The 19,333-nt window shown below is 41.6% G+C and overlaps 1 protein-coding gene across 1 annotated transcript in view; it reads right to left on the bottom strand.

Moving 5' to 3' along the window:
• The window catches only part of cdc27 (cell division cycle 27), a 33,473-nt gene extending 20,010 nt beyond the window's left edge, over window positions 1-13,463 (bottom strand). The window contains exon 1 of the mRNA XM_036938088.1: window positions 13,445-13,463. The gene's annotated coding sequence lies outside the window, so the exon portion shown is untranslated. The remainder of the gene's footprint in view (window positions 1-13,444) is intronic.
• Window positions 13,464-19,333: the final 5,870 nt, after the last annotated feature.

Raw genomic sequence — 19,333 nt, 5'->3', positions numbered from 1 at the left:
CTCGCCCTCGAGGCCGGTGGCGGCGCGCTGCGGGAGCCGGCCTAGTAGCCGCCACCGATCCCTTTTCCCTTTTCTGTTTGTTTTGTCTTATTAGTTGCACCTGTGTCCTATTATGTTTTCCTGATGGGCATCCTTATTTAAGGCTAGTAGACCCGCCCTTGTTTTGTGCAGGATTATTCTAGTGTTACGTGTTGTGTTGTTGGGTGTGTTCGTGCTCCGGACTGGGTACCCTGTGTTTTGGGTTGGTCCGTAATTTTCGCACCCTGTGTTTTGGTCATTGTATTTTGGTGCCACATTACACCTAGTCCCGTGCGACATATTATCAACAAATGTGCAAACGCGGCTCGCTTTGATCTCAAAAACTAATCTTGCGACTGCATGATTGAAAGAGTGCTCATGCCTATCAAATCAAAGGTTATTTGTAACATGTGCCGAATACAACATGTGAAATGCTTACTTACAGGCTCTAACCAACAGTGCAATTTCTAAGTAAAATTTTAGCGAGGCTATATACAGGCACCAGTTAGCCGGGCTGATTGAGGTAGTATGTAGATATGGTTAAAGTGACTATGCATATATGATAAACAGAGAGTAGCAGTAGTGTAAAAGAGGAGTTGGCGAGTGGCGGGACACAATGCAGATAGCCCGGTTAGCCAATGTGCGGGGTCACTGGTTGGTCGGGCTAATTAAGGTAGTATGTACATGAATGTATAGTTAAAGTGACTATGCATATATGATAAACAGAGAGTAGCAGCAGTGTAAAAGAGGGGTTGGGGGTGGGGGCACACAATGCAAATAGTCCGGGTACCCATTTGATTACCTGTTCAGGAGTCTTATGGCTTGGGGGTAAAAACTGTTGAGAAGCCTTTTTGTCCTAGATTTGGCACTCCGGTACCGCTTGCCATGCGCTAGTAGAGAGAACAGTCTATGACTGGGGTGGCTGGGGTCTTTGACAATTTTTAGGGACTTCCTCTGACACCGCCTGGTGTAGAGGTCCTGGATGGCAGGCAGCTTAGCCCCAGTGATGTACTGGGCCGTACGCACTACCCTCTATAGTGCCTTTCGATCGGAGGCCGAGCAGTTGCCGTACCAGGCAGTGATGCAACCAGTTCTCGATGTTGCAGCTGTAGAATCTTTTGAGGATCTGAGGACCCATGCCAAATATTTCTAGTTTCCTGTCTTGGTGGGTTTGGACCATTCTAGTTTGTTGGCGATGTGGACACCAAGGAACTTGAAGCTCTCAACCTGCTCCACTACAGCCCCGTCGACGAGAATGGGTGCGTGCTCGTCCTCCTTTTCCTGTAGTCCACAATCATCTCCTTTGTCTTGGTTACGTTGAGGGATAGGTTGTTATTTTGGCACCACCCAGCCAGGTCTCTGACCTCCTCCCTATAGGCTGTCTCGCCGTTGTCAGTGATCAGGCCTACCACTGTTGTGTGGTCTGCAAACTTAATGATGGTGTTGGAGTTTGGCCTGGCCATGCAGTTGTGGGTGAACAGAGAGTACAGGAGGGGACTGAGCATGCACCCCTGAGGGGCTCCAATGTTGAGGATCAGTGTGGCAGATGTGTTGCTTCCTACCCTCACCACCTGGGGGCGGCCCGTCAGGAAGTCCAGGATCCAGTTGCAGAGGGAGGTGTTTATTCCCAGGATCCTTAGCTTAGTGATGAGCTTTGAGGGTATTATGGTGTTGAACACTGAGCTGTAGTCATTGAATAGCATTCTCACGTAGGTGTTCCTTTTGTCCAGGTGGGAAAAGGCAGTGTGGTGTGCAATAGAGATTGCATCATCTGTGGATCTGTTTGGGCCGGTATGCAAATTGGAGTGGGTCTAGGGTTTCTGGGATAATGGTGTTGATGTGAACCATTACTAGCCTTTCAATGCAGGCATACAATAACTATACTACAATAAGCTCTGCAGAGATTGGGAGGACAGTGAGCAAAACATTGTATCCGGAAGACACTTTGATCCATTTCTGATGCAATTCTGATTGGAGTAGCCTAATTGTTTGATATTTTGATTTTTACGTGGTTTTGTTTTATTGTCCCTTCGGATAACTTAAACCAATAATCTGCTTGTCCAACATTTTTTTTTACTTGCCCAGAGGAAGAGCACAAGTGTTAATGTCGAGCCCTGCTTAAGTAACCTGCTGTTTTATGTAGCCATACCAAATGTAACATGTACTAATTTGAGTGTCCCAGATTTAAATGTACTTTGTTACGTCTAGTCTGAGACCAGGCTGGCCATTATAGTGTCTGTGACAGAATGGCAAGTGCCATTGAGGCTAAAACCCATAGGAATCTTCACTCAGTTGACTGCTTTAAAATGTCTGAAGCATGGTGGAAGCCCTCAATGAATCTACCCATGCTAAAACGGGCTTTTGGCCAATAGAGGCCGTTATCATTCTATATGGTACCAACGTTTCATATAGTCCAGCACAGTAGACGCGTCATAATATCCATAAAACCTAGCGGTAAAACCAGGTAATGGTTCCAATTGTTGTTTCCCCAATTAATTTTTACATCTGGGATATTAGAAGTACTTCATATAAGGTCTGTGTTTTGTGTAGACTTACCCTGGCGTGATATTTTGATAGCCATGTAATTTTCTCTCTGACAAGTTTTATCAATATATTTGCCTCAATTTACTCTCCAAAATGTGAAATGCTAATTAGCAACAGAGAAACCCTCAGCAAGACTGTACAACTCCTACAGGAAGCTCCTACACACCATCTCTAGCCCACATTGTTAGCTACCGTTCAGCGAGATCAGAGACCCGTGCCCGATTGATTAACGTCTCCCGTCCCCTTTCGTGGTTTCAGCTTGCCACTGAATATCTAGTTAGCAGAGCAGTATAGATAGATATATTTTAATGGTTTTACTTAGCCTAGATAATTATTTGCCCAGTTTGTCGACACTGGTGTCTATTTCAGACCTTAAAGCATTTTTCAAGGATGACTATAAGAGCATTAAAAGGGAAGTCTGGCCATGTTGAGAAGTGCAGCTATAGTGAGAGGCAATTTACTGGTTTGGTCAGGGCCAGCATGAGAGATTAAGTTTATCCTGTGTCAGTGAGTGTAGCTATTAAGTTCAATTTGAGCATCTTAGCAATACAATGTTTTCTATACTGCTGTCAACATTCTACAAGGAAAGAGCCACTTAATCGATTATATAATCACTAACTAGATTACCCCGGATACCAGACGTAGATGAGTGATAACTCAGCTCTAGAATGTAGTCATTGAGGAGAATGAATCTATAAATCTATTGACGGTCAGAATTGACTTTGTTTAGGCATCCAGCTTTTATTGTAGTTTCATGACCAGAGACAAGTCTTCAAAGGCACAGTATTTATTTATTCAGGGTGATATATGCATTCACCCAGTCTTGACTTATATGCTCATTCCCACTATATGATTGATATGTCAAGTTATAAAATCCCAACTTATCAATTAAAAGTTTATGGAAAAGCTGCACTTGTCCTCATGTGGAAATTACTGTTTATTAAATATTCTACAGCTGTAATATCATAAATCAAACTTTATTTATATAGCACATTTCTTACAAACAAATGCATTGCAAGGTGTTCAAAGTCATGCATTGAAAGGAATGTGGCACTTAACATCCTTCCTCTTGGCATGTCTCTGTAGGTGACCAGGGGATTCTCTCTACCACATGCGAATGCCCCCCATGCGGCTGCATTGGCTATTTTTGGAGTTCACAATATCGGTTGTATGGATGTGGAGGAAGCCAGCCATGCCCATCCAGGTGCAGTCAGTGGAGGACCTGTACCCGGCCGAAGACTACAACCCTCTGTCCCGAGAGCCCACGGAGGAAAATCTTCAGTGGCTAAGTAATCTCCAAGGCAGGTTCAGTGTGATATGGCTCCTTGAACCTGAGCAAGAAAAACCGCTGGGGCATGCAAGCATCCTGGCTGGCATGGCGCTGTCATCGGCGCAGCATGAGGCTATTCTGCAGGCAACAGTAGGACAGCGCACCAACTCCAACTGGCACACCATGAGGAGAGGGAGGTTGACGGCCAGCAATTTAGGAGTAGTGGTTAGGGCCAAGCGCATTACTCCGTCGCTGGTAATAAAGGTCCTCAGATCACAGTCATTGGTTGGAGTGTTGTATGTAAAGTGGGGCACAGACTAGGAGGGCAATCAGATAATGTCGTCAGCACCACAGCAATGGTGGAAGTCAAGTCCCTATAGTGCAAGGGACCTTACAATTGAGAAGGCAGTGAAGTCAAAGGATTTCTATATCCAGGAAGAGGGAGGGTCTTACCGCCTCTGTGAAGACCATTCTTACTGGCACCAGGTCCAAGGGCAGCTCCACATCACTGGAAGGGACACTTGTTTCTTCGTTGTGTGGACGACCTCAGGGCAGACACATATTGCTGGACAATAGGAGTTTAAGGACCACATGCTCCCAAAGTTCACATTGCAGCAGTGAACATCTGTAAATATCTTGTAAATAGTATTTGCACACAAATCCATTTTTGTTCTTATTCTAACTAGGTGGCTAATGTTAGCTACCTTGCTAATTTTAGCTAGGCTAGGGGTTAGTTTATTTTTTTTTTAAATGTAGGTTAAAAGGTTAGGGGAAGGGTTAGCTGCAATGCACCCTGGACTGAAGAAGCAGACAAATAGGAGAAATGTTAAATTACACATTTCTTGATGTAGGTATATTGCAAAAATATGATCAATGGCTCATTCAACAGAAGACAACCTCCCACATTATGACAGTGGCCAGTTTTGAAATCTGACATGTACGAAATACGTTTTTGCAATCTAAAAGTCGTATCCCTATTAACTTTCAGTGTAGGGAGAGTGGCTTTATCACAGTACTGCGCCATATGAGCCAAATGTCTGCCTGCTTGAAAGTCAATAGCTCAGATACACTTGAAAGCATGATCTGCTGTGTAACGGTTTCATCCCTTTTTGATGCTAAGGCCCTGTATAGATGTTTAGTTAAAGGGGTTAAGTAACCATACCAAACAGAGTTTCTCGGATTTACGTACAGAATAATGCGAAATGCTCTGAGACCAGGTTGGCTAACTAGCTACTTCACATGCTGATATTGACTTTGCTATTATTGTGTGTAGCTATATTTGCTAGCTAGCCAGCCAGCCCATTTTTATTTTATTTCACCTTTATTTAACCAGGTAGGCCAGTTGAGGACAAGTTCTCATTTGCAACTGCGACCTGGCCAAGATAAAACATAGCAATTCGACACAATACAACAACACAGAGTTACACATGGAATAAACAAAACATATAGTCAATAATACAGTAGAACAAAGAAAACAAAAAGTCTATATACAGTGAGTGCAAATGAGGTAAGATAAGGGAGTTAAGGCAATAAATAGGCCATGGTGGCAAAGTAATTACAATATAGCAATTAAACACTGGAATGGTAGATGTGCCAGTAGAGATACTGGGGTGCAAAGGAGCAAGAGAAATACATAAATACAGTATGGGGATGAGGTAGGTAGATAGATGGGCTGTTTACAGATTGGCTATGTACAGGTGCAGTGATCTGTGAGCTGCTCTGACTGCTGGTGCTTAAAGCTAGTGAGGGAGATATGAGTCTCCAGCTTCAGAGATTTTTTGCAGTTCGTTCCAGTCATTGACAGCAGAGAACTGAAAGGAAAGGCGACCAAAGGAGGAATTGGCTTTGGGGGTGACGAGTGAGATACATCTGCTGGAGCGCGTGCTACGAGTGCGTGCTGCTATGGTGACCAGTGAGCTGAGATAAGGCGGGGCTTTACCTAGCAGAGACTTGTAGATAACCTGTAGCCAGTGGTTTTGGCAACGAGTATGAAGCGAGGGCCAACCAACGAGAGCGTACAGGTCGCAATGGTGGGTAGTGTATGGGGCTTTGATGACAAAACAGATGGCACTGTGATAGACTGCATCCAGTTTGTTGAGTAGAGTGTTGGAGGCTAATTTATATATGTCATCGGTGAAGTCAAGGGTCGGTAGGATGGTCAGTTTTACGAGGGTATGTTTGGCAGCATGAGTGAAGGATGCTTTGTTGCGATATAGGAAGCCGACTAGATTTAATTTGGGATTTGAGATGCTTAATGTGAGTCTGGAAGGAGAGTTTACAATCTAACCAGACACCTAGGTATTTGTAGTTGTCCACATATTCTAAGTCAGAGCCGTCCATAGTGATGCTTGACGGGCGAGAAGGTGCGGGCAGTGATCGGTTGAATAGCATGAATTTAGTTTTACTTGCGTTTAAGAGCAGTTGGAGGCCACGGAAGGAGAGTTGTATGGCATTGAAGCTCGTCTGGAGGTTTGTAAACACAGTGTCCAAAGAAGGGCCAGAGGTATACAGAATGGTGTTGTCTGTGTAGGGTGTCAGAGAATCACCAGCAGCAAGAGCGACATCACTGATGTATACAGAGAAGAGAGTCTGCCCGAGGATTGAACCCTGTGGCACCCCCATAGAGACTGCCAGAGGTCCGGACAACAGGCCCTTTGACACACTGAACTCTATCAGAGAAGTAGTTGGTGAACCAGGCTAGGCAATCATTTGAGGAACCAAGGCTGTCGAGTCTGCCAATAAGAATGTGGTGATTGACAGAGTCGAAGGCCTTGGCCAGGTCGATGAATACTGCACAGTAATGTCTCTTATCGATGGCGGTTATGATGTCGTTTAGGACCTTGAGCGTGGATGAGGTGCACCCATGACCAGCTCTGAAACCAGATTGCATAGCGGAGAAGGTTTGGTGGATTTCGAAATGGTCAGTAATCTATTTGTTAACTTGGCTTTCGAAGACCTTTGAAAGACAGCGTAGGATAGATATAGGTCTGTAGCAGTTTGGGTCAAGAGTGTCCCCCGTCTTTGAAGATGGGGATGACCGCGGCAGCTTTCCAATCTTTGGGAATCTCAGACGATACGAAAGAGAGGTTGAACAGGCTAGTAATAGGGGTTGCAACAATTTCGGCAGATCATTTTAGAAAGAGAGAGTCCAGATTGTCTAGCCCGGCTGATTTATATGGGTCCAGATTTTGCAGCTCTTTCAGAACATCAGCTATGTGCATTTGGGTGAAGGGGAAATGGTGGGGTCTTTGGCGGGTTGCTGTGGAGGGTGCCGGGCAGTTGACCGGGGTAGGGGTAGCCAGGTGGAAAGCATGGTCAGCCATAGAGAAATGCTTATTGAAATTCTCAATTATAGTGGATTTATCAGTGGTGAGAGCAGTGGGAAGCTGGGAGGAGGTGCTCTTATTCTCCATGGACTTTACAGTGTCCCAGAACGTTTTTGAGTTAGTACTACAGGATGCAAATTTCTGTTTGAAAAAGCTAGCCTTAGCTTTCCTAACTGCCTGTGTATATTTGTTCCTAACTTCCCTGAAAAGTTGCATATCACGGGGGCTATTCGATGCTAATGCAGAACGCCACAGGATGTTTTTGTGCTGGTCAAGTGCAGACAGGTCTGGAGTGAACCAAGGGCTATATCTATTCCTAGTTCTACATTTTTTGAATGGGGCATGTTTATTTAAGATGGTGAGGAAGGCACTTTTAAAGAATAGCCAGGCATCATCTACTGACGGGATGAGGTCAATGTCATTCCAGGATACCCCGGCCAGGTCGATTAGAAAGGCCTGCTCACAGAAGTGTGTTAGGGAGCGTTTGACAGTGATGAGGGGTGGTCGTTTGGTCGCAGACCCAGAGCATTGCGGGTTTCGCATGTTGACTTGAGCTGCAACAGATTTGTCATCCTTATTGCCTCCGATCTGGCAGACTCACTAAACACAACGTCTGTGTTTGTAAATTATGTCTGTCTAAAAATAATTAAAGAAATTGTATCATCTAGTTTGTTTAATACAAGGAATTTGATGTATGGCATTTACTTTTACTCAAGTTTGACAATTAAGTACCTTTTCCACCACTGTACTTAAGTACAAAATCAAATCAGATATTTTTACTCAAGTAGTAATTTACTGGGTGACTTTTACCTAAGTTATTTTCTATTAAGGTATCTTTACTTTTACTCAAGTATGACAATTGAGTACTTCTCCACCACTGCAAAAATTGGGGCATGGCACCTCTTTTTTTTTAAACATAATCCAATATGGCCACCATAGCTCATTTATAGAGAACATGGGTAATTTACTCTGAATATGACCTTAAACTGGAGATGGTGGTTCTTGCATAGGCTGTCACATTATGATACAATTTATGTAATATCACCTTGATATGAAACTTATGCAGCGGATTAAAGCGTCACGTTTGGTAGAGATGATCTTTCGGATATATTCATTCATATTTTAAAGGGGGCACTTCTATGCATTCACAAGTTGTTATACAACCTCAAGGTTTCAACGGAAAGGGCAAAAAGACAGCATGGAAGTCATCTCCAGAGGTGACTAATGCCTTTGTTTCGATGGCAGCTGAACCATTTCATACCTTGATCTGGATTCGTCCACTTTCACTTTGCTTGAGAGATACAAGACAACAGCCTAGATTGTGTCACTGATCTGAAGAAGGATCTCTTCTCCAAGAGGTCATTTTCAATGGAGAACATACCGCTGCACTGGTGCACCATGCAAACCAAGCAGTGTATCAAACAAGCATTTGGTCAACAAGTCTGAAAACCATTCAATCTTGGATGGGCTAAAACAGTTGATTCCTGGACACCTTGGAGGAAACTTTTACCAGAGACTGACGAAGTTTGCAGAGAACTCCTGTGGTGTAGCTGTAAAAGTGACACCTTCTGTTTCCAAAAGTGTCAATGCCAGGATTTTGGATTGTCATACACTGCATTATGCCATTATGCTGGCACGTGAACCAGGGCCCTAAGTCCTTTTTCTTTTTCTTCACTAATCAGAATTTAAGAATACATTTGATGTATTATTACTTGTTTTTTGTTATTGAAAATTTGACTTGGTAAGATGTTTTAAATTTGACTATGGATTTATTATCGTCTCCATTGGTGGCCATTTTGAATTCCGCTTCCTGGTTAATTTTGAAATGAGCACCCCTTCTGAGATGTTTTCATATAACCTGAGGAATTTTTGTACCAAATGTAAGGTTTTTATCCGCTTTGTAACAGGGTTTTTTTTCTCGCTAAGGCCCCGGACTTATCAATATTTGTATTGATTGTTACTGACCATTGACCTAAATAATTGATAATGTAAAGCATGGACTATTTATACCATTTTTGTATGGCACTGATATGTTTTAATGTAAACATCTAAACAATATATGCATAGAAAACCAGGATGTACAGTTGAGTTGTTTTCTAGAGGAGAGTGAAGAAATTCATAAAGATGCATTCATTGCAGCGCAATGCCATTCATTTCATCCACGAGGTAGTGTAGCAGTAATGAAACACTAGATGGTGCCAAAAGACTGTCGAGATTAGAACAATGACTACTACTACTACTGTACCTCTCCACTCTCCACTCAACATCTGCAACTTGTATTTCCATGCAGCATTCAATAGGCGTTGTCCTACAGACTTGATTTGACCCCCCCTTCTGCTATACGCTCTTTTCATATCTGGATAACCACACCGTTGCTCTTCATGTACAAACATAATATCCACATACAGCCACATACATATTATTGTTGACGTCGTAACTTCTTAATGTGCTTTCAAACTAGATGAGTGATCAGGCCAGAAGACCATGATCCTCTGTTTTCTCTTCGCCCTCTTGCAGTTATCCCCCAGATATAACACAACACAAAGGTCACGACATGTAGCATACATCTGGTCTGTCATGTCCTGGCAACATTTACTTCCTTCACAGCTTCTCTGGAGAATATGATGCTATAGGGGAATGAGGAATGTTGTTAAATTATTGTCCAGTGTCACAGAGTGAAAAGGGTAGCCTAATAATAATCACACTAAGCGTGAGAGGCACATACCACATACCGCTGCTGGACATGTTTTGCTGAAATATATTCTACTGTCCTGGTAGAGGATAGCTATCGCTGTTCAGTTTGAAAATCCACGTCTGAATTTATTCATGAGTGTATGAAGAAATGAAGAGTCACAAATTACATTATTGTTCACTCATATTAATGTATCAATCCATTTTTACTTTTTATGTCACATTGTAGGGAAAACACAGCACTAAACTAGGATGACTAACATGCCCCAGGTTCATGTTTATTCTGCCTAGAGACATTTCAACAACAACACTTACATCTATGAATAATGGATTATGAATAGATTGACCGGCTGTCAACTAACCTGCTGTTAAAGAAAAGTGCTGTAACCAAATCCTATCAAATTAAATCACTAGAATAGATTCAAATGTCCTAGTTTACACCACATCTAAATAAAAGTGTTGTTCCCCAACTAAAAACGGGGTCATGGGTTGTGTGTGTGCGTGTGGATATTATTTATTTTACCAGTCATACCGTAAAATCGACAGACAACCCTTACATGGGAATGAGCTTGTCTTTTAATTACAAATCCACATGCTGTTAGCACAGGGCAGGCTATTTCTGAGGTTCATAAAACTATCCGCAGTCTTCCCACGGTGTGGCTAAAGCACTGTAATACCAGCATCAGCAGAGCCACATGGCCTAAGCCAAAGGCACATTAGCCTCTGTCAGTCTCAGACCAGTTAAGGTTCTACATTGTGACATAACCTTCTGGCCCATTGAGGAAGTATTGCTAAATGAGTGAAATGATGAAGGGTACAATTTCATGACACAGGCCGTATCAGTATGTTTGACAGTGTACAGTATCTGGTGCTGTCTGGACCAAAATAGTATGGCATGTCATACTATTTCTGTCCAGACAGCGATACATGCGGTGATATAGTTTCAGCAGAGAGGAAGAGGTGAAGCGAGAGGGCTCACTCTCGCCAACATCTATCCAGTATAAGCCCAATGCATTTCCATGGGAATAATATGCAGACCTAAGCTTGTCACCTGCATTCCCGCCTTTGGGACAAAGACTCCTATTGTTAGGGTGGAGACATGAACATCTCGTCATTATATACATATCTCTGGTTTCAGCCTCTTGGGAATTGGAAAGGAAAGTTGGCAGGTGCACAGACCACTGTAAGGATGCTGGATTTCCCGAAAGTAAATTGAAGTTTTGCCAAAATTATATAATTACTGCTGTCTAAATAAAACCATTCAAAATACTTCCCAAGGGAGCATGACTTAGCCACAGAGGATCGTTAGACCCTTTCTTCTTTAAGGTTGCAGCCCCTATCATCGTCAAGCGTATTTCTCACCTTTTTAACCTGTCTCTCCTGTCTGGGGAGGTTCCCATTGCTTGGAAGGCAGTCACGGTGTGTCCTTTATTTAAAGGGAGAGATCAAGCTGATCTTAACTGTTATAGGCAAATTTCTATTTTGCGAATTTATCAGAAGTGTTGGGGAAAACTTGTCAACAATCAACTGACTGGCTTTCTTGATGTCTAAAATATTAAATCTAGTTTCCGCTCTGGTTATGGATGTCTCACTGCAACCTTAAAGGTCCCAAATTATGTCACCATTGCCCTTGATTTTAAGCAATGTTGTGCTGCTATTTTTATTTTTGATATGGTAGACCATTTCATTCTTATGGGCCGGCTAAGAAGTATTGGTGTCTCAGAGGTGTTTGGCCTGGTGTGCTAGCTACCACAACCTAGAGAAAGCTTGTTGGACAATAAGAATGCTTTGTTGTAAAGCGTTTAACACAAAATCTGTGGAGGGACCAACTGAGTATAAGACTGTATCATCTGCATATAAATGGATGAGAGAGCTTCCTACTACCTGAGCTATGTTGTTGATGTAAATTGAGAAGAGCGTGGGGCCTAGGGTCAAACCTTGGGGTACTCCCTTGGTGACAGGCAGTGGATAAGACAGCAGATGTTCTGACTTTATGCACTGCACTCTTTGAGGGAGGTAGTTAGCAAACCAGGCCAAAGACCCCTCTGAGACACCAATACTCCTTAGCCGGCCCACAAGAATGACTAGCCAATTGTAAGTTCAAAGAGTCACTCGCCCCAACAAGATATCTTGAGAGAGTAGCTCTCTATGAGTCGAGTAGGCTATAAAAGTATGAGATAAAGTAAATAAATAGTAGGCAGGGGGAGACAGGCCCAGGCAGACGGTGAAAAGTTCGCCAGGTGGAATCCAAGCAGCAGGCAACGGGAGTAGGTGTCACGCTTGGGAGAAGCTTTTTCGGGAGGCAGATTCCTTGTAGAAAATCCCAGCTAGCTAGCTAACGTAGCAAGCAAGTCTCTGTCCACTGTTTTTATCCACGTGCAAAAGGAGGTCATTAGCTAGCTATATCTCTTCAGTTCCTGAGATTGGTCCTTCACGACATCAAAACAAAGTTGTCCTGTGGCTGCTGTATTTTCGAGATTGCTTGGAGGATAGGCGCATTGAAGGATCACTTTTGTTTCCATCCAGACGTTAATTTGTGTAACACCTAGAAGCAAAGTCCATTTGTTATGGAAGTAAACTTGAGATACGTCTAATATTTCATGCAGGTAAACAGTCATGTTTACCTGGACTTTAGAACATCCCACACACAAAGGAAATCTAAACATTGCCTCCAAGACATGAGTCCTACTGGATTCAAGATCTGGCACATGTGGGGAAGGTTTAGGCTTAAGGTTAAGGTTAGGGTTGAGCCATTGTGTGGACATAAAACTAGGGTTAGGGTTAGAGGTGGAGCTGGTATTTAGCTTTGAGCCACAAATACAAACATACACTATGGCCTATAGCCTGCAGTCTGTCAACGACCAGAGGAATTGGCTGACTGCACAAACAAATAGGACCAGGCATACTTTCACCATCCAAATCCAAGGTTGTGTAAGGGAAAGGGGATATCTGCACAACAAAATACATTCAAATGAAATGTGTCTTTCGCAGTTAACCCAACCCCTCTGAATCTCCCCTCTGACATATGCATGTCTTATATGTGCAGAACGCTTAAATTCTTGTTTATCTAACTGCACTGTCCAATTTACAGTAGCTATTAGCGTGAAAAAATACCATGCTACTGTTTGAGGCGAGTGCACAACAACAAAAAACTTTTATCACAGCAACTAGTTTGATACATTCACCTTTGAAGGTAAATAATGTACTTACATTCAGTAATCTTGCTCGGATTTGTCATCCTGATGGTCCCAGAGATAAAATGTAGCATAGTTTTGTTTGATCATATCCATTTTTATATTAAAATGTAGGGAACTGGGTTCTACAGTTTGAATACCTACTGTTTCTGTTCAAGTGGTCTTTTTATCTCCCCCACACCAGTTGTTAGTAATCTCATTCAGCACTGTGCATGATTTTGGGATCTTGTTGAACATGGTTGAAGTGATTGAGATGGGTGAGATGTAGCACTGAGTGGATACCATCTAGCCTGGCTACATTGTAATCAAGTGTCCTCGAATGTCAACACTGTGTCACTCAAGAGGAGAGAGAGAGATGCAGCTCTCTTTGTCATGCACACATGCACTCAAACTCAACTCACCTCAGAACCCACCTCAGGGCTCACTTCAGTGCCCCCTTATGTTTTTGTTTTGGAGGTCAGAGATACCAGCTACCCCTTGTCTGTATAGCAGGGGCCAGCCAGCCAGACAAGAGTGTCTGGTGTGTCAGTGGCTGTAGGTCTTTTCACCCCCACACCAACAGCCCAGATAGGAAAATACCTCATGCATGTTAGAGTTGTTTTGACCATGCTGTGGTCACTATGCTTATTAGGACAATAAGGGTGGTGGCAGGAGAGGCTTCCTTATGTAAGTCACTAATTGGCTCATCTCCCTCTTCCTTCCCTCTCCCTCCCTCCCAATTTGTTCAATTAATCTTCCAATCTTTCTTTCTCTACATGTTTTTTGTTCTTAGTTCTTGTACCCTCCTCTTTTGAGATAAGGTGAAATACTCACCGGAAGAACCACAGCATAATGGCTGATGATGCGTTACCACAACTCACTGAACAAAAATATAAACGCAAGATTTAAAGTTTTGGTCCCTTGATTCATGAGCTGAAATAGAAAATCCCAGAAATGTTCCATACACACAAAAAGTATATTTCTCTCAAATGTTGTGCATGAATTTGTTTATATCCTTTTTGGTGAGCATTTCTCTTTTGCCAAGATAATCCATTCACTTGACAGGTGTGACATATCAATAAGCTGATTAAACAGCATGATCATTACACAGGTGCACCTTGTTCTGGGGACAACAAATGGCCACTTTAAAATGTGCCATTTTGTTGCACAACACAATGACACAGATGTCTCAAGTTTTGTGGGAGCATGCAATTAGCATACTGACTGCAGGAATGTCCACCAGAGCTGTTGCCAGAGAATTGAATGTTCGTTTTTCTACCATAAGCTGCATCCAACGTCGTTTTCGAAAAATTGGCTATACGTCCAACCGGCCTCACAACCACAGACCTCGTGTAACCACACCAGCACAGGACCTCCACATCCGGCTTCTTCACCTATGGGATTGTCTGAGGGGGTGAGGAGTATTTCTGTAATAAAGCCCTTTTGTGAGGAAAAACTCATTCTGGTTGGCCCTCACAGGCCCACCTAAGGCTGCACACCTGCCCAGTCATGTGAAATCCATAGTTTAGGGCTTGATGAATTTATTTGAATTGACTGATTTCCTTATATGAAATGTAACTCGTTAAAATATTTGAAATAGTTATATTTTTGTTCAGTATAGAATCAAATGGCTGTAGCAGCTCAGGGTTGTATATTACCTATACAGTACTATACAATGATGTTATTAGAATAGAGACAATTCATTCTCAATATGTATTCCTAAACATAGGTCATTCATCATTCCATTGTTCGACGGAAATATAGATTGATGAGTGAGGTCAGGTCATACAGTACATAACACTTGTTACTCATTTAATATAGTGTGGTTGGTGTATAGACAGCCTTTACTTGAAGCAATCTCTCTAATCTAGAGGCAAGACTGATACATTTGTTTACATGTTAAAACGGTGCGTTTTCCGTCAAGTGTGGTGTATACCCAGTTAGCTAGCGTTCTGAGAACCTTATGTTTCTTAGAGGATGGTGACAGGGTGGTTGTCCTATGGATATTTTGCATACAACCTTCCCACAACTTTCTGGGAATGGTGCAGGATAGTCGCTTGGCTTTGGAACATTCTTGACAAAAAAAAGTAATTTTAATGTTTCCTAAAAGTTCAAATATGGTTTGATTTAATTTAAATTTTGGCAATGTTCTAGGAACATTTTCCAACTGGTTTGACATTTGGAATGTTCTCAAATAGTTTAGAGAACATTAAGAAACAATGTTATTCTGTGGGAATTTCAGTACTTCAGCATAACGTTTCCCACAGGTTTCTTCATGGTTCTATTTAAAGCCATGTTCTCAAACTGTTTTATGAATGTTTAGAAACAAAGTTCTTCTGTGAGAATTTCATTACTTCAGCATAATATTTTCTACAGGTTTCCTCATGGTTCTATTTAAATTAATGTTCAAGGAACGTTAAGAAATCTTTCCATAAAAACCACAAGAAAACATTAACGTTCAGAGAACGTTCCAAGAAGGTTATTTAAAAACGTACATACAGTTCTCAGGATCAACAAAACAATCTCTATCCTCTATCTTGTTCAGGTTTGTTGACCTCGCCCACTAATTAGTCACACCTGATCTTAATGAGCTCTTGTTTCCTTTGAAATGGGATCTGTTTGAACAGACTTAAATGAACAGTTTGGGTAATATGCCTGCATGCTGTGTGTTGTGAACCCCTGATTGCACAATGAATTTCCCTGGTGGGACATTAAGAATGTTTAGTTTTTTTACTTCCAGGTAATCATTAATGGATCAAATATGTCTGAAGAATTCTGTGATGAATTCAAAATGCAGACTGACTTAACATATTAAAAGGAACTGCTGATGTCTGTCAACACTCCAACACAGAATACATGGATTTTAGTTTAGTTTAGTTGCTAGGGCATTTTTTCATGGATCAATTCAATTATGACTGTTAGAAATATACTAATACACTCAACCTCTTTGGTAACCATGAGAGGTTATGGGGCCCTTTGTGCCTGCCAGTAACGGTCGTTGACGTTTAAGATTAGGGAGGACGAGTTCTTTTTTTTAATGAGCATGGCCTTATTTCTATTACAGCAAATTGTATGACTGTCATTCATATTCCATTGACCCAGTTCAATGTAACATCAATAGGTTTAGGATACTACATGATACAAAAATGTCTCTATATCTATCATGAGGTTGCAATAATCTAGCTGATGAATGAAAGTTTACAACATAGGTACACGGATCAATAGAAAATTGAGTAATCAAGGTGACAGACAGTGACACATTCAATACCACCTTGCACACTCTTGCCTGCATCTAGCTGATCTAAGGTGTAATCAATTGTCCAACAGTTGCAAACAAGAGTTTCTATTGGACAAATTCAGGTGTTTATCCTTGTTTCATTTCATTTGCTTCAGTTTAAGATACGTTTTTCAACAGAATTCCTTGCCGCATCTACGCGCTCTCCTCCTCTCACCTTTTCCATTCGCTTGTGGACTTCAGTGGTCTGTGGCCACTGAAGCCAAACATTCAAGCCAAACCTTCATATCATAACCTCTAACTGCTACACACAGCCTACATCATTGTCACCATATTAGCTAATGTCAAAGCTAGTCAACATAGCTACTAGAACTAACACGTTAGGAAACCCGCTACTATCATGCAGTATAGGGTACAGGTAGAAAGCAGTTTTGCAGTTACACTGGCTGACCGCAGAGGCAATAAATTAATAAAACCAAAAGCTTACCTTTACTTGAAAGAGTTCTAGTGTTGGATAGCCATACTCAGCTAGCTAACATAGCATTCCTTAGCTGCATTCGCTAGCTACAGTAAATGAAAATGGAAAAAAAACACAATTAAATATGTGACCCGTTTCAGGTAACTAGGCCTATGTAGTAAGTCACGACTTCACAGTAGAGCTATTTTAACTTTTTTTTGTTGATCAAAATGCGTTTTGGGGCCGAAATACCTTCTGGAACATGTGAACTTTCATGTGCCTTAATAACAAACTTGAATGCCATCTGTAAATATGAATAAAATTGTTAAATTATGAGCCTTGTTGGTTAAGCCACAGAAAAAGTGAGCAACCTTCCCACTAGCCATGATTGGCTGAGATGAGTGGGCTGGACATGCCGAGAGAGGAGTTTGGATTGGTCTGCCATATAGAAGACTTTTGTCTAATTGAGCTGGTCAGTCTGTCTTAGTAATCCTGTCAAACACGGCTTTATAAAAAAATGTATTGTGTAATGGAGCTGCATAGCTAAGTGTTGCTCTCCAATTTCTGGAGTACCAAGTTTTGAAATCAGTGGAATTAGAGTATGATAGCTAAAGAGATGGAGAAAACACCTGTCTCCCAATTCCATCTTCAAACTAAAGGCAACTGTGGCATGGCATCCATGACAGGGAGGGGCGTCCATCATGCATGATGTTGTATACAAGTAAGCTAGTCTAGCGTTAGCTAGCTACATTTTCAGATATTACACATTTCTAATTATGACAGAAAGTGGTTTCATTTCAAGCTAGTGTACTGTTATCTACAGTTGAAGTCAGAAGTTTACATACACCTTAGCCAAATACATTTAAACTACATTTTTCACAATTCCTGACATTTAATCCTAGTAAAAATTCCCTGTCTTAGGTCAGTTAGGATCACCACTTCATTTTAAGAATGTGAAGTGTCAGAATAAGAGTAGAGATAATTATTTATTTCAGCTTTTATTTCTTTCATCACATTCCCAGTGGGTCAGAAGTTTACATACACTCAATTAGTATTTGGTAGCATTACCTTTAAATTATTTAACTTGGGTCAAAAGTTTTGGGTAGCCTTCCACAAGCTTCCCACAATAAATTGGGTGAATTTTGGCACATCCTCCTGACAGAGCTGGTAAAACTGAGTCAGGTTTGTTGGCCTCCTTGCTCGCACACACTTTTTCAGTTCTGTCCACAAATTCTATATAGGATTGAGGTCAGGGCTTTGTGATGGCCACTCCAGTACCTTGACTTTGTTGTCCTTGTTGTCCATTTTGCCACAACTTTGGAAGTATGGTCCACAATTTTTTTCTGAGGTCTTGGCTGATTTATTTTGATTTTCCCATGATGTCAAGCAAAGAGGCACTGAGTTTGAAGGTAGGCCTTTAAATACATCCACAGGTACACCTCCAATTGACTCAAATGATGTAAATTAGCCTATCAGAAGCTTCTAAAGCCATGACATAATTTTCTGGAATTTTCCAAGCTGTTTAAAGACACAGTCAACTTAGTGCATGTAAACTTCTGACCCACTGGAATTGTGATACAGTGAATTATAAGTGAAATAATCTGTCTGTAAACAATTGTTGGAAAAATTACTTGTGTCATGCACAAAGTAGATGTCCTAACCAACTTGCCAAAACTATAGTTTGTTATCAAGACATTTGTGCAGTGGTTGAAAAACAAGTTTTAATGACTCCAAACTAAGTGTATGTAAACTTCCAACATCAACTGTAGCTAGCTAACGTTAGCTGGCTGGCTCCCTAGCTGATGTTATTATTTGTATCCAATAGCTTTTTGCTTTGCTAGTTAAAGCGTAATGTTAGCTACCTGGTTGGTTAGCTCCCAGCATATTCATGCAGCGTAGTGCCAAATCATGTCGTTCCTATGTTCATTGTTGTTTAACTAGCTAACTTTAGCTGGCTGGTTTGTTAGGTAGCATTACGTGACGTGTGTGATCTTACACGTTGTTTACCTAGCTAGGTTCCTTGTTTACTTAGCTAGCTAGCTACATGTCTTAAGCTAAAGTGTACAACACATGTCGAATATGGCCGGTGTCAGTAAAGGTCTGCAAAAAAGCGTAATGAAATTGTTGCAAGCAGAGCTGGTTAGGCTGTTTTCATGTTATCCATGAGTAAACAAATCATCGGCCAGAGCGTCATGTGTGTGCTCTGAGGGCGAAATGAGATGGGTGGGGCTAAAGCCTAAGAGGGTGTGAACGATGTTGTATGGGTGTAGACAATGAAGAGTTGTTCACTAGATACCAAAACATTCCATTCCAAAGCAAGGCCATTTTCTCAAAAGTGAGATTTCAAGTTTATCAACTTTCAAAGCAGAATTACTTTCCCATTGTTCCTCAACAATGCAGTGTATGATATACCATTTTGTAGCTCTGAGTCTCTACTTTTATCCAATGTAAAAACCACAATTTCAAATTTTGCTACATAAGACCGAATCCAGGTGGTGAGTCACATATATAGCTCTCTCTCTCGCTTCTCCATTTTTTTTTGTTAAATTTTGTTTAACTATTGTCTTTCTCTCTCTTTGAGTCAACTACTCAACACATTTTATGCACTGAGGTGCTAGC

Source organism: Oncorhynchus mykiss, chromosome 12 (genome assembly GCF_013265735.2).
Source record: "Oncorhynchus mykiss isolate Arlee chromosome 12, USDA_OmykA_1.1, whole genome shotgun sequence".
NCBI lineage: Eukaryota > Metazoa > Chordata > Actinopteri > Salmoniformes > Salmonidae > Oncorhynchus > Oncorhynchus mykiss.
Note: the sequence above shows the minus strand (reverse complement) of the source record. Positions and strands in the feature narration are given on the sequence as shown.